The sequence below is a fragment of the Rhinatrema bivittatum genome, chromosome 1 (assembly GCF_901001135.1).
Source record: "Rhinatrema bivittatum chromosome 1, aRhiBiv1.1, whole genome shotgun sequence".
NCBI lineage: Eukaryota > Metazoa > Chordata > Amphibia > Gymnophiona > Rhinatrematidae > Rhinatrema > Rhinatrema bivittatum.
Genome location: NC_042615.1, coordinates 784245646 through 784271185, shown reverse-complemented (window position 1 = coordinate 784271185; position 25540 = coordinate 784245646). Strand labels below are relative to the sequence as shown.

At 40.3% G+C, this 25540-nt stretch overlaps 1 long non-coding RNA gene across 1 annotated transcript; it reads right to left on the bottom strand.

Moving 5' to 3' along the window:
• Positions 1-507: 507 nt before the first annotated feature.
• On the bottom strand, positions 508-24558 carry LOC115082303. Its single transcript, XR_003854128.1, has 3 exons — positions 24445-24558; positions 24215-24272; positions 508-708 (listed from the first exon to the last, which is right to left on the bottom strand). It is a non-coding gene; the product is annotated as an uncharacterized LOC115082303 (long non-coding RNA).
• Positions 24559-25540: the final 982 nt, after the last annotated feature.

The following is a 25540-nucleotide window of genomic DNA, read 5'->3' as shown; positions in this document are numbered from 1 at the left end:
TAGGTGTCTCTGATTATTTCCCCAAGAGAGAGATGGAATTCCTTCTACTCCTATAAGTAGTGAGCAAGGAATAAGCCTGTAATTAAATATGACCTTATCACTGATAAAAATATAAGGTTTTTTTGGGAGCTATGAAATCTTGGCTACATGAACAGGGTGGCACAGTTTTTAATCAATTGTGTTCAACTTTTATTTTTCTCTGAGTACAATTCTAAGGTCATGAAACAGAAAGGGGATATGATTTTAAGTATGAAACACTTGTTTCAGATAAATTGGGTCCCTCATCTATTTATTTATTATGTGGATTCATTTCCCGTCTTTTTGAATACAAAATTCACCCAAAGCAGTTTACAGTGTATTAAAATAGCTGTAAATAAACAGAGGTAAGTTGCACATTCAAAATAGGACAGGTGCAAACAATTTAGAATAGCAGCAAAAAAAAATCAAATTACAACTTGGCAAATAAAAATGTATTGCCATAAGAGTAACTTTAGACAGATCAACAAACATTAACTATGTTCTGCCAAAAACCTCACAAATTTAATTTGGAGAATACGGTAAATAACACAACAGCAAAGACATTCGTTTCTAGCAGCACGATAAGGCAGTCAAGGTGTTGCCAGGCAGTTTCCATAGTCAGTTCAGTATCTTTGAGTTCTGGGTTAGGCGCTGAAAGCTTGACAGAAGAGCTAGGTTTGTTTCTTCTTCCTGAAAAGGGAGTAATCAAGCATTTGTCAGAGCTCTTCTAGGAGCGAGTTCCAGAGATGCTGTTCCCATGAGGGATCTGTAGCAGATGTCTGTTCTTTTGGTTTCTTTTGACAATGGAATTGACAATAAGGATAGAGTTAAGATCTTTGTGGTCCGGAGGTCATGTATAAGAACAGCCTTTCACTCTAGCAGATAGGCCCATCTCCGTTTATGTCAAAGTTTTGAATTTTGTTCTGTATGTGGTGTGATGTTTTGAATTTTGTTTTGTATGTGGTGTATGTCATAAGTTCAGTCAAAAAAAAGCAAACAGAATGTTGGGAATTATTAGAAAAGGAATGTTGAATAAAACGGAAAATATCATAATGCCTCTATATCGCTCCATGGTGAGACCACACCTTGAATACTGTGTACAATTCTGGTTGCCACATCTCAAAAAAGATATAATTGCGATGGAGAAGGTACAGAGAAGGGCTACCAAAATGATAATGGGAATGGAACAGCTCCCCTATGAGGAAAGACTAAAGAGGTTAGGACTTTTCAGCTTGGAGAAGAGACGGCTGAGGGGGGATATGATAGAGGTGTTTAAAATCATGAGAGGTCTAGAACGGGTAGATGTGAATCAGTTATTTACTCTTTCGGATAATAGAAAGACTAGGGGGCACTCCATGAACTTAGCATGTGGCACATTTAAAACTAATCGGAGGAAGTTCTTTTTTATTCAATGCACAATTAAACTCTGGAATTTGTTGCCAGAGGATGTGGTTACTGCAGTTAGTATAGCTGTGTTTAAAAAAGGATTGGATAAGTTCTTGGAGGAGAAGTCCATTACCTGCTATTAAGTTCACTTAGAGAATAGCCACTGCCATTAGCAACGGTAACATGGAATAGACTTAGTTTTTGGGTACTTGCCAGGTTCTTATGGCCTGGATTGGCCACTGTTGGAGACAGGATGCTGGGCTTGATGGACCCTTGGTCTGACCCAGTATGGCATGTTCTTATGTGATCTTTTGAATTTTGTTCTGTATGTGGTGTGATGTGGTCATACAGTTTACATCCTTCTGTTAGTCGTGCAGTGGAGTTGTATTAATTGGTGGAGGCTCTTATCTGTTAAGTACTTGTTTAGTGTGTTGCAGTAGTCCACCCATGTGGTTACTGTGGCATGAACCACTCTGAGTGAGTCTGTCTTCTAGATAAGCAGGCACAGTCATCATAGATAATTGGAAGTGGCAGCGCTTTACAGTTGCATGGACTTATTTATTTATTTTAAAGTATTTGTTTCCCGAACCCTCCAATGTGTGAAGCAGTGTACATGAAAAGTAAGTAAATTGATCTAGGTGCAGAAGCATGGTAAATTCTAAGTCCAGTAGGATGCCAAAGCTTTTGACCTACTGTATGTTTTTAATGGGTACTCTTTCATTTCTAATGGGATTTTCAGGTCAGGAACTTGTCTATGCATGCTTTATATCCAGTGAATCTCTGTTTTCATGGTGCACACAAGGAATTTGTTGTTTCTTGTTTATTCTTGGATGGCTATAAAAGCACTTGCTTAGCTTGTTTATTGCTGTTGATGGGTCTGAATCCATTGATAGCACAAGCTGGACATCATCTACATATATGAAGGCTTTTATGTCAAAGTTCAGATCAGCTGTACCAGTGGTTTGAAATATATATTTAAGAATGATGGTGACAGTACGGTGTCTTGGGAGACCCTAGAGTTTAAGATCCAGGGTGCAGATGTGATATCATTAAAATGTACAGATTGTTTCCTGTCTGGCAGGAAGGAATTGAACCAGGTAAGGATCTTTCCACTTAGGCTACCCTCTGAGATTCAAAATAACATGATATTACAATCTATGGTGTCAAAGGCTGCAGAGAAATTCAATAGTACCAGTAGTTCTGCCTGGATTCTATTGCAATACCTCAGGAGATCATCCAGCAGAGCGACGAGGACAGACTCTGTTCCATGGTCTTTTCTGTATCTGGATTGATCTGGGTCTAGCCTTTTGTTTCTGCTAGCCAATTATTCAGTTGAGCTTTTTAGATTGTTCTAAATAAATATTAATTTTCCTATTAAAGAACAGTAGTTTTCAGGGTTGTCTGGATCCAGGTTTGCCTTTTTTTATTACTGGCTATGCTACGACTTTTTTTTAGATCAGTAGAATACAGGCCATCTGTGAGGGAGGAATTAATAGTTTTCAATGCCCACGTACAAGGTCCTCATTTGCAAGTTTTATCAACTTGAAGAGGCATGGATCAAGTGTGCATGTTGCTGGGAGCAAGGTGACCAGAATCTTTGTCAGACCTTCTTCCATGATTCAAGCAAATGATTCCCATACCTCTGGTGTATTTGACGGGGTCAAGCTTGTTGTTGACTCCCGTGGGAGTTGCCTTAATTGGGTCTACAAAGTCCTTGATTTTGTTCTCAAAGAGGTGATTTGTTTTTTTTTCTTTTAGAGTTTTGATTTAATGATAAGACTATGTTGTGGTGGTGGTGGTGGTGGTTTTATCAGTCAATTTAAATGTTTCAAATTGTTTCTTGGTTGAGCTTGGGGCTTCTTATCCATAATTGGAAATTCAAATCATGTAGTAGGTTTTCCAAGGTCTGAGCTTTCTTAGACCAAATAACTTTCAAGGATCTAGAGAGTGACAGACTGGCATACAATGGATGCAGTGAATCCAGGCCACTTGAGGACTGGAGTTCACCACCACTGACCTAGTTCCATCTTCCTCTTTAATCCATGGATTCAGGAATTTGAGAGTATTTTGGTAGGGGTTAATTCTTTTTTAAGGTTGTGCATATTGCTGATTTATCAGGCCCCTAATAGGAATCAGGATAAGATTGAGGATTTACTTTCCTTGATTGCTGAAATTTATTTGGATTTTCCAGTTATGCTAGTTATAGGGGGAAGGGGGCTAATATTCAGGTGGACTATGAGGGTCAGGATATAGTGGCATTTTTTATGGATAGTATAGCACTGTTGGGTTAATTGCATTTGGTTAATTCTTTAATGCACTGTGCTAGACATGTTTATTTAACTTTTTAATCATTGTGCCATCAACAAGGTTTCTGTATTTTCTTTGCCTTGGATTGACCATTAATTGAATAAGTTTGATTTGTCATTTACAGTGGCTACCTTTGCAAATAATATGAATGGTTTTTACTATAATTTTATTAAGTTTCCAACCACAGCTAAGTTTACAGATTTGCTCAGTTTAGTTTCAAATGAATATCGTGGAAAGGGGGTGTTGATGCTGGCCTCCCACTGGGAAGAGCATATTTCTTCTACATTTGATGGGGTTGCTCCTAACAAAAGCAGATTATGAAAGGAGGATAAAAATATAGCCCCTTAGCTGACCAGCGAACTGATGAGAGGGAAAAAGCCTTGAATATTGCTGGCATAAGAACAGATTAGAGTCTGCCAAATTGGCCTTTGCAATAAAGTACTCTATTAAGGAAACAAAAAAGATGTTTATTTTTGGTAAAACTGAGCAATCCTTAAATAAAGAGCTGTATTTATTGTGAATTGCTTAGATGCCCCTTCTCAGAACCACATTTGGCCTGATCTTTCAACTAAGTTGTGTAAGGAGTTCATAGGTCATTTTATGTAGAATTTTTGGTAATGAAGGATGAGATGGTCCCTAGCGGGGTGTTGGTGAGATACTGTGATGGTACTGTGATGGTAGATTGGAAACAAACAGAAGGTGTTCATATCAGTGTAGACCAGGGTATGAAATGGGAAAATTTTATTCCACTAATGTCTCTTCTATGAAAGGTATCTTAGGTTCCTTAAGATCCACCTGATCGAAATTGGATATCTGTTCTGCTGAGTTGATGAAGAGTGCAGAAGGGGATTTCTTGGAAAGATTAATGATTTTAATTACCTCCTTGCTAGATGCTGGAATTTTCCTTGAGACTCTCCTTAAGAAGCAGTATCTGGAACCATTGAAGAGTAAAAATACATGCACATATATTAGACACATGGTAATAGACACAAAAAGGGGTTGAATTAGCCTTGACAATTGCTGCTACTGCTCACAAGTTTCAAACTTGTGTTAATTCAAGCTCTTTTTGTACCTGAATGTAATCCATTTTGAAGTGCTGAAAAAAGTGTGAAAAGTGGAATATAAATCTAAATAATAAATACATAATCTTCAACTAGCAAAGTGTTGAAGAAAGTTATAGTCCTATAGTTGGTCAACTTTCTGTCTGCAGAGGGGATTTATATAAATATCAATCAGGATTTTGTGAATTTTTTAGTACTGAAACACTGTTGATTTCACTTTGATCTGTATATGGATCTAGACGGAGGCAGAGGTGCAATTGTGGCTTTACTTGATCTCTCCGGTACATAAGAACATAAGAAGTTTCCATACTGGGTTAGACCAAGGGTCTATGAAGCCCAGCATCCTGTTTCCAACAGTGGCCAATCCAGGCTACAAGTACCCAAACATTAAACAGATCCCATGCTACTAATGCCAGTAATAAACAGTGGCTGTTCCTTAAGTCAACTTGACTAATAGCAGTTTATAGATTTATCCTCTCTAGGAACTTGTCCACAGCTATTTTTAAACTCAGCTAAGCTAACTGCCTTAATCACATCCTCTGGCAACCAATTCCAGAGCTTCATTTTGCATTGAGTGAAAAAATAAATGTCTCTGATTTGTTTTAAATGTGCTACTTGTTAACTTCATGGAGTGCCCCCTAGTCCTTTTGTTACCTGAAAGAGTAAGAAACCATTCAAATTTACCCATTCTAGACCTCTCATGATTTTATAGACCTCTATCATATCCCGCCTCAGCCATCTCTTCTCCAAGTTGTACAGCCCTAACCTCTTTAGCCTTTCCTCATAGAGTAGCTGTTCTATTCCCTATATCATTTTTATCACCCTTTTCTGTACCTTCACTAGTGCAACTATATCTTTTTTGAGATGCAGTCATCAGAAATGCACACAGTATTCAAAGTGCAGTCTCATCATGAAGTGATGCGGATGCATTATGACATTCTCCATTTTATTCACCATTCCCTTCCTAATAATTCCTAATATTCTATTTGATTTTTTGACTGCTGCAGCATACTGAGCCGACAATTTCAATGTATTTTCCACTATCACATCTAGATCTTTTTCCTGGGTGGTAACTCCTAATATGGAACCCAGCATCGTGTAACTACAGCATGGGTTATTTTTCCTTACATGTATCACCTTGCACTTGTCCACATTAAACCTCATCTGCCATTTGGACACCCAATCTTCCAGTCTTGCAAGATCCTCTTGCAATTTATCACTTTCCGCATGTGATTTAACTGTTCTAAATAATTTGTGTCATCTGCAAATTTGATCACCTCACTCATCACACCCCTTTCCAGATCATTTATAAATATATTAAAAAGCACCAGTCAAATTACAGATCCCTGAGGCACTCTACTATTTACCATTTTCCACTGAGAAAACTATCCATTTAATCCTATTTCCTGCTTTTAACCAGTTTTCAGTCCACAAAAGGACATTGCCTCCTATCCCATTACTTTTTAGTTTTCTTAGAAGCCTCTCATAAGGAACTTTGACTCTGTGTCAAATGTCTTCTAAAAATCCAAATACACGACATATACCAGTTTACCTTTCTCAAAATGTTTGTTAATCCAGTCAAAAAAATGTAGCAGACTTCTGAGGCAAGATATCCCTTGGGTAAATCCATGCTGGCTGTGTCCCATTAAACCCTGACTATCTAAATGTTCTGTGATTTTGTTCCTTAGAACAGTTTCCACAATTTTTCCCAGCACTGAAGTTAGGCTCACCAGCCTATATTTTCCCAGATGACATCTGGAGAGATTTTAAATATCAGGGTTACTTTGGCCATCCTCCAGTCTTTAGGTACAATGGACAGTTTAAATGATAGGTTACAAATTATTACTTATAGGTCTGACATTTCATTTATTGTAGAACCCTGGGATGTATGCCATCTGGTCCAGGTGATTTGCTACTCTTCAGTTTGTCAGTCTGGCACTACTACATCTTCCATTTTCACCATTGTTTGATTCAGTTCATCTGAATCATAACCTTTGAAAACCATTTCTGGAATGGGTATCTCCACAATATGCTTATTATGATATAAGTGAAATCACAGTTGTTCCAATGTTTTACTTAGGGTAATCTTGCTATGATTTTATTGTATTTTTATTGCATGTTATTATTGTAAACCGCCTTGGTCAGCTTGCTGTTAGTGTGGTATAAAAGTGTAAGATATAAATTAATTTTTTCCTTCAATGTTTAATTATTTATTTATTTAGTTTTTTCATGATGGTCTTATCTTCCCTAAGTGCCCCTTTAAACCCTCAGTCATCTAACAGTCCAACAGACTCCCTCACAGGCTTCCTGCTTTGGATATATTTTTAAAAGTTTTTATTAGGACTTTTTGCCTCTACAGTCAAATTCTTTTCAAATTCTCTTCTTAGCCTGTCTTATCAATGTTTACATTTAACTTGAAAATGTTTATGCTTTTTCCTATTTTCTTCAGATTGATCCTTCATCTAATTTTTGAAGGAGGTTCTTTTGGTTAATATAGCCTCTTTTGCATTGTCTTTTAACCATGCCGGCAATTATTTAGCCTTCCTTCCGTCTAGTGGTTAGAGCAGTGGGCTATGACCCAGGAGACCAGGGTTCAACCCCCACTGTTGCTCCTTGTGACCTTGGGCAAGTCACTTTACCCTCCATTGCCTCAGGTACAAACTTAGGGCCTCATTTTCCAATATCGCAGTGGTAACGCATGAGGGGGCGTGTCCCATGCAAATAAGGCATTTTTCATGCAGCGGGGAAACATCGTGCACCGCGATAAAACAACCAATGAATCTTCGCAGTACACAAAAGTGTCCAAACACCTGGGGGGGGGGGGGGGGGGGGAGGGAGGGAGAGAGAGAGAGAGAGAGAGAGAGAGAGAGAGAGAGAGAGAGAGCAAGCGAGAGAGCACCTTGCTATAGTGCCTATGCCCTAGACAGGTATTTGTATCCCTATGGGAGGGCCACCTAGTAACTCGAGGTGGGGATTAGTTATGGGGGTTGGGGGCCACTTTCACATTCAACATGAGACGTACGGAAAGAACAGTGGTCTCTAGTGAAGATTTGCTGGCCGTTGGAGTGAGGAAACTCACTCCAAGAAGAGATTTGGGCAACATTCTCTCCACCTAGCTTGTTGTTGCCCAGGTAGAGTGTCCATCAAGCTAGGTGGAGAGAACATTGCCCAAATCTCTTCTTGGAGTGAGTTTCCTCACTCCGACGGCCAGCAAATCTTCACTAGAGACCACTGTTCTTTCCGTACGTCTCATGTTGAATGTGAAAGTGGCCCCCAACCCCCTACGCTCATACCTAATCCCCACCTCGAGTTACTAGGTGGCCCTCCCATAGGGATACAAATACCTGTCTAGGGCATAAGCACTATAGCAAGGTGCTCTCTCTCTCGCTCTCTCTCCCACAATAACCCTTTACTGACCTGTAGCGCAAATGAAAGTGTTGTAGCTATTAGCCACGATAGGAGCCGTTTCGCGGCACACGATAACTGTTTCCTGTTTTACATATGCTCCGCCCCCTGAATATAAAATTGCGAATTTATTTCCCGCAATAACACCTTGGAAAATGACCCCCTTAGATTATAAGCCCTCTGGGGATAGGGAAATACCTATACACCTGAATGTAATCCACATTAAAACACTGAAAGAGTGCAAAAAGCAGAATATAAATCTAAAAAAAAAAAAACCATCTGGACTGCACTTCTGAGATGGTATTTTTAAACAATATCCATGTCTGTTGTAGATTCTTAACCATTGCAGCTACACCTTTCAGATTTTTTCTATGTTCCTTCTTTTATCAAAGTTTCCCTTTTGAAATTTTAGTGCTAGAGCTGTAGATTTACATATTGTATCCCTCACAGTCATTAGTTCAAATTTGCTCATGTTATGATCACTGTTGCCAAGTGGCCCCACAACCATTACCTCTCATCAAATCCTGCATTCCACTAAGAATTAGATCTAAAATAGCTCCCTCTCTTGTCAGTTCTTGAACCAATTGCTCCTTGAATCAGTCATTTATTCCATCCAGGAACTTTACGTCTCTAGCATGCCCTGATGTTACATTTACCCAGTCAATATTGTGGTAATTGAAGTCTCCATTATTCATGCATTGCTAAATTGGTTAGCTTCCCTGATTTTTCTTAGCATTTCATAGTCCATCTTATCATTTTAGCCAAATGGTCAGTAGTATTCTCCTATCGCTATACTCTTACTCAACACAAATGGGATTTGTAACCATAAAGATTCTACTGTGCAATTAGTTTCTTTTATGATCTTTATCCTGTTGGATGCTATGCTATCCCAGACATAGAGTGCCATGCCACCCCCCACCCCCACTCCACCAAGCTCATCCTCCTGATCATTGCAATATAATTCCTAACCTGGTATAGCACTGTCCCGTTGTTTATCCTCCTTCCACCCGCTCTGAAATGCCAATTATATGGATCTCGTCATTCAATGCTATAAACTCTAACTTTCTCATCTTAGACTTCTGGCATTGGCATACAGACATTTCAATGTGTGTTTTTTGTTTGTATTAACAACCTGCATTTAAGTTGACAGGGATAATTTGGAATCCTATAGCACAGATGATGTTTTACTTGTAGACACATGCACTACTTTTGCTTTTATTGGAACCTCTCTGTTAGAATGCTCTAGCTCTCCTATTTAATTAGTAGCCTTTAAAGTTACCTCCCTCTGAACCATACACGACTGATCAACTGTCAGCTTTCCCCTTTCCCGTTTGTTCTAGTTTAAAAGCTGCTCTATTTCCTTTTTAAAGGTTAGTACCAGCAAACTGGTTCCACCCTGGTTAAGGTGGAGCCCATCCTTTAGGAAAAGTCTCCCCCTTCCCCAAAAGGTTGCCCAATTCCTTAAAAAACGTAATCCCTCTTCCCTGCATCATCATCTCATCCATGCATTGAGACTCCAGAGTTCTGCCTACCTCTGGAGACTTGTGTGTGGAATAGGGAGCATTTCAGAGAATGCAAGCCTAGAGGTTCTGGATTTCAGCTTTCTACCTAAAAGCCTAAATTTGACTGTCAGAACCTGCCTCCCACATTTTTCTATGTCGTTGGTGCCCATATGTACCATGACAGTTGACTCCTTCCCAGCACTGTGTAGAATCCTATCTAGGTGACACATGAGGTTCACCACCTTTGCACAGGCAGGCAAGTTACTAGGCAATCCTCATGTGCACCAACCACCCAGCCATCTACATTTCTAATAATTGAATCACCAGCTATGATGGCCAACCTAACCCTTCCCTCTTAGGCAGTATCACTGGGAGATTCATCATTAGCGTGAGAGAACTATGCATCACTTGAAGAATAGGTAATTGTTACAGAATCCCTTCCCTGCTACACCAGGGTGATTCTGTCCCACCAGGAGTTACCTTTGAAATCCAAGGTTGCACCAGGGTTGCCAGACTGGAGTTGGGACTTGGCTACTATGTCCATGAAGTGACATAGTAGCCAAGTAGTAGTGACATAATAGTGACATGAAGCTGAGGCAGAGTCTTTGTCTGCCTCAGCTCCTCCAGTTTTGACATTGTAGCCTCCAGAAATTGGACGCATTCTCTGAGAGCCAATAGCTCTTTGCACTGGTGGATAAAAAATCTTACATATGACACTCTTTTATCTGAAGAGTGAGACAGCTCTAGAAGACATAATGTGTACACATGCAGCTGTGGTGCTCATGATCCATATCAGAAAAAGAAACATTGCCAGTGAGAAGATCTAACAACCAGACAAAAATGATGCATGACAAAAGAGACTCATAATGCCAAAGCCACTGGCACCTGGTAAGACTGAAACAGAAGGGAGATAACAGCTGTGGGAACAGAAAAGATACTAATGTAGAGCAATAGTGGGCTAAGATGAAAAGAAACAGATCCAACTGTCATGATGCTGAGATAAGAGGAAACTGGTGAACAAAGAGAGAACATTTCTATATAAGCAGTTAAAATGCAAGCAGAAAACTGAAGAAGCTCTGACAATGACTGGCAGGACATTTGTCTCTCCTTCCCAATTCTCTGTCTTATTTTGAATACCAATAAATGCTTCTAACCTCACTCACTACTGTTTGTTTATCTGTAAACAAAGGGATAAGTACTGTAAGAAGCCTTCATTCTGGTGACCCCGACATGATTCCCAGGTGTAGCCTGGAAGGCAGCAATTGTTTTCCTCTGCAGGACAAAGAGATAAAGAGTAACCTCAGGAGAGGAATACGTGAACAGAGTAGAGATGTGCATTCATTTATCACGAATTAGGCAATTTCAAAACGTATTTTCCCTGAACTTCGGGGAAAATTCATTTTTTGGGTTAGTGTAGGGGGGAAGGGCACATTTATTTAAAAAAAAAACACATGATAGGAGCAATGGACGGCTGGCGCCATCTTGTGCTCCTACCATGTCACAGGGGCCGACCAATGACACTGGTAGCCCCTGTGACATCATAAGGGCAAAGGGCCATCGGCGCCATTTTGATTGATAGCAGGCCTGACAGCCCAATGGCCCAGAGGGAGAGATCTCTCGCGGGACCCTGCTGGACCACCAGGGCTTTTAGTAAGTCTTGGGGAGGGATCAGGATGGTGGGGAGGTTGTAAGAAAATAAAATTGAAGGGTTGGGGTGGTTTTTTTCCCCGATTCATTTTTTTTTTCGATTTGTTTTCCGACTCGTTTTCCCGATCCGTGCCGACAAAAAACGATCCATCGAAAAACAAAATTTTCAACGAAGCACCCAAACCGAAATATGTCCCGATACGAAAAAATGAAGTTCATCTCTAGAACAGAGTAGCTTCAGCAGAGACTTCCAAGAAGAATTTATGACAGTAAGTGAAGCCGTACAATGACAAATTCCATAAGGAGGTTGTAAGTATATAATCTATTTCTATTGTACAGTTTAGTTTAATTTTTTTCTGTTGTAGGGACGCCCACTGAGTTTAACAAAAATTGTTTTTGCAATATAACTTGCCTTTTCCAGCGAAGGTTGGCAAGTGTCAGTAACTGTTTGAAATCGGGTTTATATTTATATCTGATTGCAGCTATGCTGTAACTAAGTTACTGCAGCTGTCTATCCAAATTCCAGAGTGGGGATGCACTCCAGGAATTACAGCCTGGTCTGAATTTACACTTGCCATGGACATGCATAATTGTGTAGAGATTCAGATTTGGATCATGGGGAGACACGGGGATTCCTCTAGTGAAATTATTGATGATTCTGATGCTATAGCTAATACTGAAATTTCAAGTTGAAAGAACACAGGGAGCTGAAGATGAATTTGTAGATAAGGATAACACAGTTAGTGAGAAGGAGGGAAGTGGGGAATATATGTAAAGATGAAAGTGTTTCTCATATGCAAATACAAATGAAGGAGAAAACTCAATTAAATGAGTTGATTTTTCAGTTTAAAAGTTATAATTAAAGATGTGAAGAAATGAGTTGATTTTTGAAGAAAATGAATTTAATTTAGTAAGATGGTTTAGTTTTCATTTGCACTGAATTGTGTTCTGTAATTTGTCAAAGCGACAGCATAGAATGCATACATCTCAATAGCTAGCATTGAATTTCTACAGAAACAGCTAATAACGTATGCTTTCTGTAAACACTAGGTAAATAAATACTTGTAGGTGAGATAGATAAGGAATGGCTTTGATCAGGAAATAGAGAGAGAGAGAGAGAGCAGCTGTCGTGTCTATTTTCCCTAAATATAATGTATGTTTACTTTACACTTTGCTTTTTATTTCTGTTTTAAGCAGAATTGCCTATTAGTTAGTATGTATGGTAATGAAATGCCTTTACTGTTGATATCTCACTACAACAGAAAAAAGTACATCCTTCTGGTCCTGAATCAACAGACCGGAGTGTCTGCCTGCCTGTTTGTCATCAGTAATGAATTCACAAGACCTGACGCAAGCAGAGAAACAAAATATTATCTATGCTGCATATTCTTGTTTCATCTCTATTTCATGGGCTACCTTTATGAACATTCTATACAAAAGACTGTTTGATGTAATTGTTTTAATTTTGGATTGCTTTAGCACTGGAATTATTCACAAATACCACATGAGTTATAGTAACAAATATACACGTAGTAAGCGCACCACCCTAGCAGAAGGAATTACATGGGATTATTTAACTCTGATAGAAAGGGATAGCCTTATTACAGCAACAGTATTTATATTTGGTGCTGGCTTTAGTACAGCCAGATTGGCAATGAGTATTTTGCGCTTACAAGCTATTGTTGAAATCTTTAAAAATATTACTACTGAAATACCCAAATTAGAGAAATTGCTGAAACCCTACGGGACCATTGCTTAACATTAGATTTGTTATTATTGGCACAAGGAGGCTTGTGTCATACTTTAAAAACAAAATTTGGCTGCCAATGTTATATTGAAGTTACTGATAGAACCCCATTAGTGTTTGCTGGCTAGGTGAAAATATATTTGCTATTTAATATTTTAAAATCCAAATCTGTGATTCATTGGGGTGCCCAGAAAACTAGTTTCAACTAGATAATTGGGGGAGAGTTGAGCTAGAGCTACCTGGCTGGGTGCAGTATTCCTAAACACATGTTCTCCTGGATGGAAAACTGACCAGAGGCATTTTACAAGAGGTCTGCATCAGATAAAATTAAGAATACAGAATCTAACAGTTTAGTAATCTCAACTGCTTTGTTCCCTCCCTCCCTGCCCACCACCCACCCACCCCTTCATTTACTTTTCTTATATAGTCTTCCACTCCTAGTTAATTAGCTTCAATTACTCCTTCTACCATTACATAGTAATTCTTTACAGCTCAGATAATAAAAACTTAAATTGTCTTCCTATTATTCTTTACTAGCTACAATGAGTACTTTTAGTCTTCACTTCAAATACCTAATAAAAATCCTTGCTAGAGCCTAAATTTGACCTTACCTTATTTAGTTGATTTAAGGAATTAGTGATAAATTAATAAAATGTATTTCATTCAGTGCAACAATTGTGGAGCTTATGTCCCAAGACCTATCATTTGGAGAATCAAAGGTTGTCCCTTTTGCCTCAGCTGTCTGCAATTAAAATAAAGCTCATTCATCTAAGGGAGGAATTGTCTATGTTTCAAATAAACTCCTCTTCCTTGAACCATTCAGTATCTCACACCCATCTCCCACAGAGATTGCAGAAACCCAAGAAAAAATGGTTCACAGTGGATTCCAGTAGAACAAGACATATATGACAAACAGATACCCACCTTCCCCAACTTTACAGCATCCTGTGCATCAACCCCCACTCCCAAAGAGATGTCAGACATCCAGGATTCAAAAACCCAGGAATAATTGGATTACAGTGGACTCCGGTAGAATAAGGCCTGTGATGAAAAGACACCTACTATCCCCACTGCTACCCCTACATAATTCTTTTTCTGCATTCGAGAATGAAAAAACCTCACCAATAGAGATGGAAGTGATTTCTAAAAGTGAAGTCACCCATAGCACCCAGGAGCCCTGCAACAGAATCAAATATCATAAAAGAAAGCTGCTTCTGCTGGGAAACACGATCATTAGAGGAACCAAATTGGGAGCACTTTTTGATGATGATGAGTGGATGCCCTCCTCTCAGTCTAAAGTTCTCCAACTAAGTTACTCTTTTTCCCTACTATAATGTTGTAATGTTATAACATTTTAATGTTACAATAATAAGACCTCTTAGTCATATTATTCTCAAGTTATAATGTAAACCAATGGGATATACCACAATGAATGTCGGTATATAAAAAGAAAAATATAAATACGTAAATAAATAAATAAATGTATTCTAGGATCCTTATCTAGTAGAAATGCAAACCAGATAGTCCAAGTCATTGAAGAAGAAAGTAGGAATTTTGATATCAGTGTTATCAATCATCCATCTAGGGACCAATGACCTCAAGTGAAATGGCATCAATGAAGTACAAGAAGATTTCCAAAATTGCCTTTTCAGAAGTATTACCTGTTCATGGAAAGGGAAATGAGTAGCTATGCCATATAAATAATTTCAATTCCTGGCTCAAAACCTGGTATACTGAAAATGGTTTTGGATACATTGGAGGCTGGGGTGGTGCATGGAGCAGTAAAAGGCCTTAGGGTAAGGATGGTTTATATTTGTCTATAGCAGGTAGGAGGATGCTAAGTGAGAAATTCAGAGCATATATTATCAGGCATTTAAACTAATAAATAGGGGTGGCAGGAGATGACTAATGAAATGGGCATGTCACCCCCAAGCAATACAGGACGTGAGAGGAGAAAGTAACAGAATCAATCAGCTCAGAAAAAGCAGAAAAGGTGCATACAAAGTACAACAAATCAAGGGAAAAAAGTTGGAAAGCTATGACTACAAATGTTCATAGTTTGGGCAGTAAAATCCCAGACCTGCAGACCCTAATGGTGGAGGCGGACTTGGACATTTTTGCTGACATGGAGACTTGGTTCCCAGATTCTCATGATTGAGATACGGCCATTCCGGGCTATAACTTGTTAAGGAAGGACAAAGAGGACAGAAAAGGGGAAGGAGTAGCTCTTTATGTCAAGAACAATATCTAAGCAACTGAACTGTAAGGAAAGTGGGGTAGAGAAGAAGCATTATGGGCCGTCCTTAAAAAAAATGTTGGTTCATGCATTTTTACTGGTGTGGTTTACAGGCCTCTGACTCAAATGGAAGAACTAGATAGAGATCTGGATGAAGACATCCAAAAGATAGTAAAGAAAGGAGAAGTGCTGATTGTTGGAGACTTTAATATGCCAGACGTAGACGGAAGAATCCCTTCTGTGGAATCTACCAGAAGTAGGGAGATAGTGGAGCATTGCAAGGGGCTCTCTTTAAACAAATAGTAATGGAACCCACGAGGGAGGGTGTTAAACTCAACCTAGTGCTCACTAATGGGGAGATTGTCTCTAATGTCTAGGTGGGTGCCCACCTCAGCACCAGTGATCATCAAATGGTATGGTTTGACATCGCAAATTAGACACAGAGAAATCTCATGAAGGCTCGAATTTTGCATTTCAAAAATATGAACTTTGTCAAAATGGGGATGTGCCTGGAGGTAGAACTAGAAGACTAGGAGAAAATGGGGGTGATGGAACAACAGTGGGCCAAACTAAAAGGAGCAATTACAAAAGCAACAAATCTAAATGTTAGAAAAGTAAACAACAGTAAGAGAAATAAGAAACCAATTTGGTTCTGAAAGGAGGTGGCTGTCATAATAAAAGCAAAAAATTGCATTCAGGAATTATAAAGGATCCTAAAAAGGAGAACACAGGTAAGAATATCTAATAAAACTTAGGGAGATGAAAAAAGTAATCAAGAAAGCAAATATTTTGGCAGAAAAAAGGATTGCAAAGAGGTAAAGCGAGGTGACAAAATATTCTTCAGATACATCAGAGAAAAGAGAAAGGTCCAAGGAGGTATAGTGAAATTGAAAGGTGATCAGGATCAATGTGTGGAGAGAGATGAAGAAATGGCGGAAATATTAAACAAATATTTCAGTTTGGTGTTCACTAAAGAAGACCCTGGAGAAGGACCATCGCCAGTTAACAAGACTGTGAAAGGGGGTGGAGTAGAAGAAATTCTGTTTACAGAAGAGAATGTATGGGAAGAGCTAGGAAAGCTGAAAGTGGACAAAGCCATGGGGCCTGATGTGGCTCATCGCAGGATACCAAGGGAGCTCAGAGATGTGCTGGCGGGTTCGCTGTGGACGTTTTCAATAGATCCTTGGAATCAGGAATGGTGCCGAGCGATTGGAGAAGAGCGGTGGTGGTCCCGCTTCACAAGAGTGGGAGCAGAGAGGAGGCTGGAAACTACAGGGCTGGTTAGCCTCACCTCAGTGGTGGGAAAATTAATGGAAACTCTGCTGAAGGAAAGGATAGTGAACTACCTATAATCCAGTGGGTAGCTCGATCCGAGACAGCATGGATTCACCAGGGGAAGGTCCTGATAGATGAATCTGATTGATTTTTTTGATTGGGTGACTAGAAAATTGGATCAGGGAAGAGTGCTCTATGTGATTTACTTGGATTTTAGTAAAGCTTTTGATATGATCCCCAATAGAAGACTCGTGAATAAAATGAGAAGTTTGGGAGTGAGCGCCAAGGTGGTGGCATGGATTACAAACTGGTTGATGGATAGAAGACAGTGTGTGATGGTAAATAGAGCCTGATCTGAAGAGAAAACAGTGTTAAGTGGAGTGCCACAGGGATCAGCGTTGAGACCAGTTCTGTTCAATATCTTTGTGAGTGACATTGCAGAAAGGATAGAAGGTAAAGTTTGTCTATTTGCAGATGATACTAAGATCTGCAACAGAATGGACATGCTAGAAGGAGTAGAGAGAATGAGACGAGATTTAAGGAAGCTTGAACAATGGGTGAAGATATGGCAGCTGGGATTCAATGCCAAGAAATACAGAGTCATGCATCTGGGGTGTGGCAATCCAAAAGAGCTGTATGTGATGGGGGGTAAAGAGCTATTGTGCATGGAACAAGAGAGAGACTATTGGGTGATAATGTCTATTGATCTGAAGATGGTGAAGCAATGAGACAAGGCAATAAGAAAAGCCAGAAGAATGCTCGGCTGCATTGAGAGAGGAATAACCAGTAAGAAAAAGGAGGTGATAATCTCCTTGACAGGTCCTTGGTGAGGCCTCACCTGGAGTACTGTATTCAGTTCTGGAGACAGTATCTCAAAAGGGACAGAGACAGGATGGAAGGGCAACCAAAATGGTGGTGGGTCTCCATCAAATGACTTATGAGGAGAGGTTGAAAGTCTGAAATATGTATACCCTGGAGGAGAGGAGGTGCAGGGGAGAGATGATACAAACCTTCAGATACCTGAAAGGTTTTAATGCTGCACAAACATCGACAAACCTTTTCCATTGGAAAGAAATCAGTAGAACTAGGAGGTCACAAAATGAAACTACAGGGAGGACAATTCAGAGCCAATGTCAGGAAATATTTCTTCAGAGAAAGGGTGATGGATGCCTGGAATGCCCTTCCAGAGGAGGTGGTGAAGACAAAAACAGTAAAATATTTTAAAGGGGCATGGGATAAACACTGTGGATCCCTTAAGGTTAAAGGATGGGATTGAAGAAAAGAGTACATGGGGGTAACTTGCTGGTGTGGTGGTTACTACTCTTAACCAATAAGCCTTTATGCTGTTGATGCAAATCCATCATTGTTCACTGCTTCAATGGCAGAGGGAAAAGAGGAAAAGGGGAATTAGATTCAGACAGCAACCAACCAACATGGACATTGAACCAACAAGGACTTTGAATTACACAATCTGGGAAAACAAATAAGCATGAGAGTAACTTGCTGATACAGCAGTTACTACCCTTAACCAATAAGCCTTAATGCTGTTGATACAACTCCAACATTGCTCTCTGCTTCGATGACAAGAGGTAATGGGGAATTGGACTCAAACAGCAACCAACAAGGGCCCTGACTTTGACAGTTTGTGAAACTGATAATTATAAAGGTGGCTTGTATGGCCAGCAGTTACTACCATAAGGTTACTGGGCAGGCTAGATGGACCATTTGGTCCTTTTCAGCCATCATTTCTTTGTTTCTATGTTAATCTTACTAAGTAGTTACATGAAAATTTACTCTCTGACTGGTTAGCTGAACCCGATTGGCGTAAACCCTTCTCATCACTTTGGGAAAAAATTCAAGGTTGGGGTACAACTTTTCTAATATATCTTGCCATTGGGCTCGGTGGCTGTATTGTTTTAATTTTGATCATAGTATGTATTAAACGTGCTTTAAACCAGCCTTTTGCCAGTAATTTTGCCAGGTGTTGTGCCCACTAATTTGAGTACTCCAATTTTACATGCTTCAGAGATGAAGTGATTGCCTGTAATGGCTTTTAATCTACCACTATATTCTTTTTCTCTCAGCTAACAAGGCAGTTTGAGTACTCCTTCCCTTGAGATTTTTGGAAGACAAGTACCTAAAACTGGGATTCTAGTTTAAATTGGGGTGGTGATAATATTCTGTATGTTTCCTACTGTTCGTCGAATACCCATAAGGTTCTCTCTCTCAGCATCTCAATGATACGATCTCTCTTATGCCACCCACCTCTTCTGCACCTTGCATATTTATGACCCTTGCTGTCCACATCTGGGCAAAGATCAAGAGGGAAATGTATATCTGCAGAGCAAGTGGCAGATCTAGCAGACATAATGTGTATGCACAGAACTGCAGCTGTGGTGCTCATGGTCCATATCAGAAAAAAAAAAAAACATGGGAGATCTAACAACCAGACAAAAGGGACGCATGACAAAAGAAACTCATGATGCTGAAACCACTGGTGCATGGTAAGAATGAAACACAGATAGAAGGGAGATAACAGTCTGTGGGAACAGGAAAAATACTAGTGTTTGAGTAATAGTGGGCTAAGATGAAAAGAAACATCCAATTGTCATGATGCTGGGATAGGAGGAAACTGGTAAACAAAAAAAATAAATGTTATATATAAGCAGTTAATGTGCAAGCAGAAAACCGAAGGAGCTCTGACAGTGACTGTCAGGACATTTGTCTCTCTTTCCCGATACGCTGTCTTATTTTTATATCAAAAATGGTTCTAACCTGACTGAATACCGTTTCTTTATCTGTAAACAACACAGGGATTCACTGGATGCAAAAGACTGGAAGGTTCCCCCTCTTGCTGCTGGACTGCTGCTTTCTGCACAATTTTTTTGAGTTCTTAGTTATGTTTAGATTCTGATGTTATTTATTTATGGCCCCCATTTATTGGAAAGCCCAATTCAATATGCACAAGCCAGGCCCTGCAGTCCCCTCCAAAGGGACTCTTGTGTGTGCCAAGGGTTTGTGAGACCAGGAGGGAAATGGACAGGTCCAGGCTTTCCTCTGTTGCTGCTCCTAGGCTCAAATATTAGGTTAACTGTGGATTATTTATGTGGCAAAGGTCCTAAATCTCATCCTATGCCACTAATAATGTTCCCATTGTTACCTAAGTTCAAATTTTGTCACGTCACTTCTACCTTTGGTTGGGTTGTGATTTTTGCTGTTACGGGTAGAGTATGGCATGGTTCTAAAGCTGCATCTTTAAGTCAAGGTATGAAAGTGGACATCTAGATGACATGTGCTTGTGCTCAGAGTGGGAATGGGCTCTCTCTGCAATAAGACTTGAGAGATTGCATCTGGTATTCAGCAGGGATTCCTGGTGGGTCTGCTGGCTTACCCAGCCAAGCAAGTCCATGCCACTATGGAAATCAAAGTGTCATCTCTAGACTTTTAGGTAGTATCCTGTGGTACTTAGGCCCTCATATGGACTACAAATACCTTGTGGGAATTTCTAAGGACTTTGCTGAGATGTACTATTAAAGACTTTGTGAAGAACATAAGAACATAAGAAATTGCCATGCTGGGTCAGACCAAGGGTCCATCAAGCCCAGCATCCTGTTTCCAACAGAGGCCAAACCAGGCCACAAGAACCTGGCAATTACCCAAACACTAAGAAGATCCCATGCTACTGATGAAATTAATAGTAGTGGCTATTCCCTAAATAAACTTGATTAATACCAGTTAATGGACTTCTCCACCAAGAACATATCCAATAGAGATGTGTATCAGAACCGGAATCGGTTCTGATTCCGGTTCCGATTCACATCGTTAATTTTTTTTTGTGCAGCCCGATCGCGGTTTTGTTTATCGGCTGCGCACGAGCCGATAAACAAAAAAACCCACCTGACCCTTTAAAACTGTTCCCTTAGCTTCCCCCACCCTCCCGAACCCCCCCAAAACTTTTTACAAGTACCTGGTGGTCCAGTGGAAGTCCTGGGAGCGATCTCCTGCTCTCGGGGCCATCGTCTGCCACTAATAAAATGGCACCGATGGCCCTTTGCCCTTTCCATGTGACAGGGTATCCGTGCCATTGGCCAGGCCCTGTCACATGGTAGGAGTAATGGATGGCCGGCACCATCTTTAAAAATGGCGCGGGCCATCCAGTGCTCCTACTATGTGACAGGGGCCGGCCAATGGCACGGATACCCTGTCACATGGTAAGGGCAAAGGGCCATCGGCGCCATTTTGATTAGTGGCAGCCGACGGCCCGAGAGCGGGAGATGGCCCCCGGGACCCCCACTGGACTACCAGGTACTTGTAAAACGTTTTGGGGGGGTTCGGGAGGGTGGGGGAAGCTAAGGGAACAGTTTTAAAGGGTCGGGGTGGGTTTAGGGATTGTTTTGGTGTGCCGTTTTTCCCACCCTCCCCCAAAATGATGAGAACCCCAGGAACAAAATCATAGGGTTCTCTTATCGGGAGCCCCTGATTTCTGATGATTTTGAAAATATCGTCCGATATTTTCAATCGTCCGAAGCCCGATTCACATCCCTATTATCCAAACCTTTTTTGAACCCAGCTACACTAACTGCACTAACCACATCCTCTGGCAACAAATTCCAGAGCTTTATTGTGCATTGAGTGAAAAAACATTTTCTCCAATTAGTCTTAAATGTGCTACTTGCTAACTTCATGGAATGCCCCCTAGTCCTTCTATTATTCAAAAGTATAAATAACTGATTCACATCTACTCGTTCAAGACATCTCATGATCTTAAAGACCTCTACTGATAATACTTGCTTAAAGAGTGACTAAAAATGACTTAAGATACTTAAGATGTTTGAAAACCTGATTAAGAGTGCTATACTAAAGGAAGAGGAAATGTTAAATTGTATTTATTTTTGCTGTACTGCTTATCTATGCTGGGATTTCTGTGATTCATTATTTTGCTGATTTTTATTATTGTGCATTGTCTATAGGTAACCCCAGATGAATTAATTATCAATTAGTTATCATTTTGCGACATATTTTAGTAAGACATTAATTACTTAGATCCCAGGGCTGTGGGTTTGAAGTATGAATCTACCACTGAAGAGATTGAAAGTTTTGCTATTAGGGTGCAGTCAAATGGGAAAAGAAAAGATAAGATTTTTCTACTTTCCCTGTCCAGCATGAGAGAATACAGCCCTTGCCTCTGGGCTGGGTCCAGACCATCATCTATCTGACCACTTTGTGAATTTTGAACCCACACAGGCTGGTGTCAAGATCATAAAAAAAAAAACCCCAGCATCAGAAACTGTTTTATGTGCCATGGGAATGGGTTTCACTTAAAATTCCATAAAGCAACTCAAAGCTTGGTTATGTAAGGTATTTGGCTGAGGGCTCCTTGTGGATAGTTATGGTGGGATTTACAAAGTGTGGGAGTTTATTGAATTCACTGGAAGATATAAGTATTACATTGTTTTTTTTAAATATCTGTTGTTTATGTTTTTAGTTTTGGTTTTATTTTGTCATTGCATGCATTTTTTTATATGAACTACATTTTGACCAATGTTGTTATTTGCTTTAATTGTAAATCGCAATGAGCATTTTGGATAATTGTGATTCATACACTGAACAAATAAATAAGTCTCTCTGTTTGTTTATTTGAAAAGTCCTCCCTTCCCCCATCACCTTGGGACAGTAAATGTCACTTCTATGACACTGCATGTGTCAGCCAGAACAAGGAGCAAGAGTCAGTCCTTAATCTCAGCCTGCAAAAGTCCTACCCACTGAGGCACTGTACTAATGCAATAAGAATTTCTGCCATTATTGTCATTCTCCTGAGCTTCATTGTACACAGCCAACAAAGGGTCAGCCTTCGAGCCTGTAAATCATTTAGCCCATTTTGAGAATAGCTGAAATTCAAAATCACACTTCTCTTCCCCCTTCTACCCATCCCCCCTGCCCCCCCCCCCCCCCAAATAATGGGATTATTTATTTTAAAATTCTTATATTCTGCCCTATAGTGATACATACCAGTCTAGGTGGATTACAAAGTATCCAAACATTAAACAAGAACGAGCAAAGAATAGCAAATTGCCTAAGTAAATAACATTGCACTCCTGTTCCTTAATTTTTCAAATGAACTTGATGCTTACAATAGGGAATGGAAAACAATGGCCACCAGAGCTCCTGGTTAACCTGCACAGAACAGGCAGTGCCAGCTTCTGTCCCTTGCCCTGTCAGTATGCCTGGAGGGATCACCTGAGCTGCCCAGGGTAATTCTGTGTGCGCTCCCTGCTTTGCAGAGTTTCCATTCGTGATGCTGGATAGTGGAAACTAGATTAGCAGTGGTGATTTAAGGGACAGGTGCTCTAGAAAGCCCACATCACTGATTACTCAGATGGGGGGGGGGGGGGTCTTCTTGGGAATCCCTGTCGGCAAGATGAGGTAAAACACTTCCTGCTGCTCAAGGGAATAACAGAAATCCATGGTCATTTTTAATACACTGTAGTGTCCATGAGTCAGAACTGTCTAAGTGAGATGGGCAGAAAACATGGGAGAGCAGACGCAGAGAGCTACATTTTGACTTTCAACCACTCCCGCTGTATTATAATTTGTTTTTTTACACTGATGTCTATAAAATATCACATCATCGCTATCAGGTCTTTCCAGAGCTCATCATTTTCTGAAACTTAAAGGGAAGAAAATTATTTTGGTGCCACACATGATTTCCACCCCTGAGCAATACAGTTTCTTTTGGCTTACTGAATGAAATATTCAGTTAGGAAAGTAATCAGTGCCCAGGGTATAAGCAGATGTATTAAACAGGTGGAAAGACATAAAATGCCAGATAGCTTCTTACAGAATCAGGAGCATCCCACAATTAGCCCTTCCACAGTTAACATGCACAGGATAAAGCAGGAAACTTTCCACTTTGACTGACAGATCCCCTATCAAGATACTACTTAGGAACATGCACTGACATATGTAGACTGGAGCTTCTTGGTTATTATAGCTAATAAAACCAAATGCCTTCCCGCTCACCAATAAATCTGTTATAGCAAACAACTTGAAACCAAAATATAAAACAATTCATTTCTTTCTGTTCAAAAATGCATTCCTCCCCCTCCCCCATCCCTGCACCCTCTCCCCTCCAAAAAAAAAAAAAAAGAAATGAAATTAAAGACCCAGAGACTTTGCAGGTTACTGTTGCCTGTGAGATACATTGCCAGAGACCCGGCTCTGGGCTCTGCCTTCCCCCCTCCCGAAGCTCTCCGAGACCCGGACCACAAAGTTAAAGGCCAAAATTGTGCCCAGTTTTCTTTGGGTGTGATAAAGATTTAATCTCTGCAAACACTTGATGGCAAAAATAACAACACTATTCCCTCCCCTCCCAGCCTTCAGACCCCCCCCCCCCCCCTTCCAATAAACAAACAAAACACCCCCCAATGCAATTAAAAATAATAATAATAATAAAGTAATAGTTCATACTTTATTTTGTTTTAAAGAAAAGAAAGGGGGCTAGGTCTGAAGGGAGGGAAGCTAAGCCGCGGCTGCAACCTGTGCACCTGCAGAGCCCCAGCAGCCAGGGCACCGGCGGCTCTCCTGAGGGCTGCTGCATCCCTCAGCCACTCATCGGCAAGAGGCTACTTACATGCAGGGGCTCTGTGGCTCTTCTCGCGTTCCCCCCACTTTCCGTCTTCAGCCGTCTGCTGCTGGGAAAAAAAAAAAAATCACACGTAGGCGAATAAGTCTGTGTCTGCACGTTTAAGGGCCACTGCTTTTTAAAACTCGTTTTATTTCATGGCCGAGAATCACAAAAAAAAAAAAAAAAAAAAATCTCATCCCTAACAAAGCAGCAGGGTGGAGCTACCCTACTCTTACATTTAGCTTGCAGGCAGATCCTTAAAGATGCAGCATTTCATTTCAAATGAATTTTACGTCCAAAGTGCAGGATCAAAAAAATAAAACAAACTACTGTAGTCCACCACCCGGCTCTGCCTCTTCGGCGGCGATGCGGTGATTTGAGTGAAACTGTGTAGGAGAGAGAGAGAGAGAGCGAGAGAGAGCGTGAGGCTGATTTGAGCACTCATTCAAACTTAAAATAAGAGAGCAGCTTCCGGATACTCTCGGATACCCATGCATTACACAAATTCCATGACATTAGACCTTTTTAACAAAAATAGCAGAGCAGTGCCACCCTTCATTTTTTTATCCTGTCACTTTTTAATTTTGGAGACTCCTCTCCCCGGTTGCTCATTTTATGCTCTCATAAATTTAACGAACCTCCCTGAGCAATAAAACTGAGAGCAGTGTTCGCCCGTGTTGCTCCTCCCTGACATCTTGCACATGTCTGTCCAGCATACCACTGAAAACCTTTCTTTTATTTTACATGTCCAGTACAGTTAAAACAGGATACAGTGCTCCCAAAGTGCCTTTCCTACAGCTTAAGCTGAGACTATCATAGTTTATTGGCATTATTAGGTAATGCTTGAGGACATCAGCTACATAGGATCACATCCCAAACTTCAGAGTTTATTTTCTCTCTGCAGTAACCGCATATGTAAAAAAAAAAAAAAAAGTTATTTTAACCAAAAAAAAAACCAACCCAGCTATAGTTAGGAAGTCACTCAGCAATCAGGCAAGCCAAACGTTTTGTCCACAGTAATAATTATCACCAAGGAGACACTTTAAATAAATTGTAGAATAAATCACTGACGATTTTGTGTACTTACTATACATAGAGATATCCTCATTATTATCAGGGTTTAATTTGTAGACAAAATAGAAGTAAAGCATGTCACCAAGAGCTGGGGGAGAAGGTCCGGTGCTGGGTGTGACCTGTGTGAGAGGGAGAGGCCAGGCCCTGATGTAAACTCTCTCTCACGCACAAATACTCAAACCAATTAATCACAGGCTTCCTCTTCCTTATCTCTGTGATCCTCCTTCACCAGCTCCCACCAGTGTTCAACCACTCACC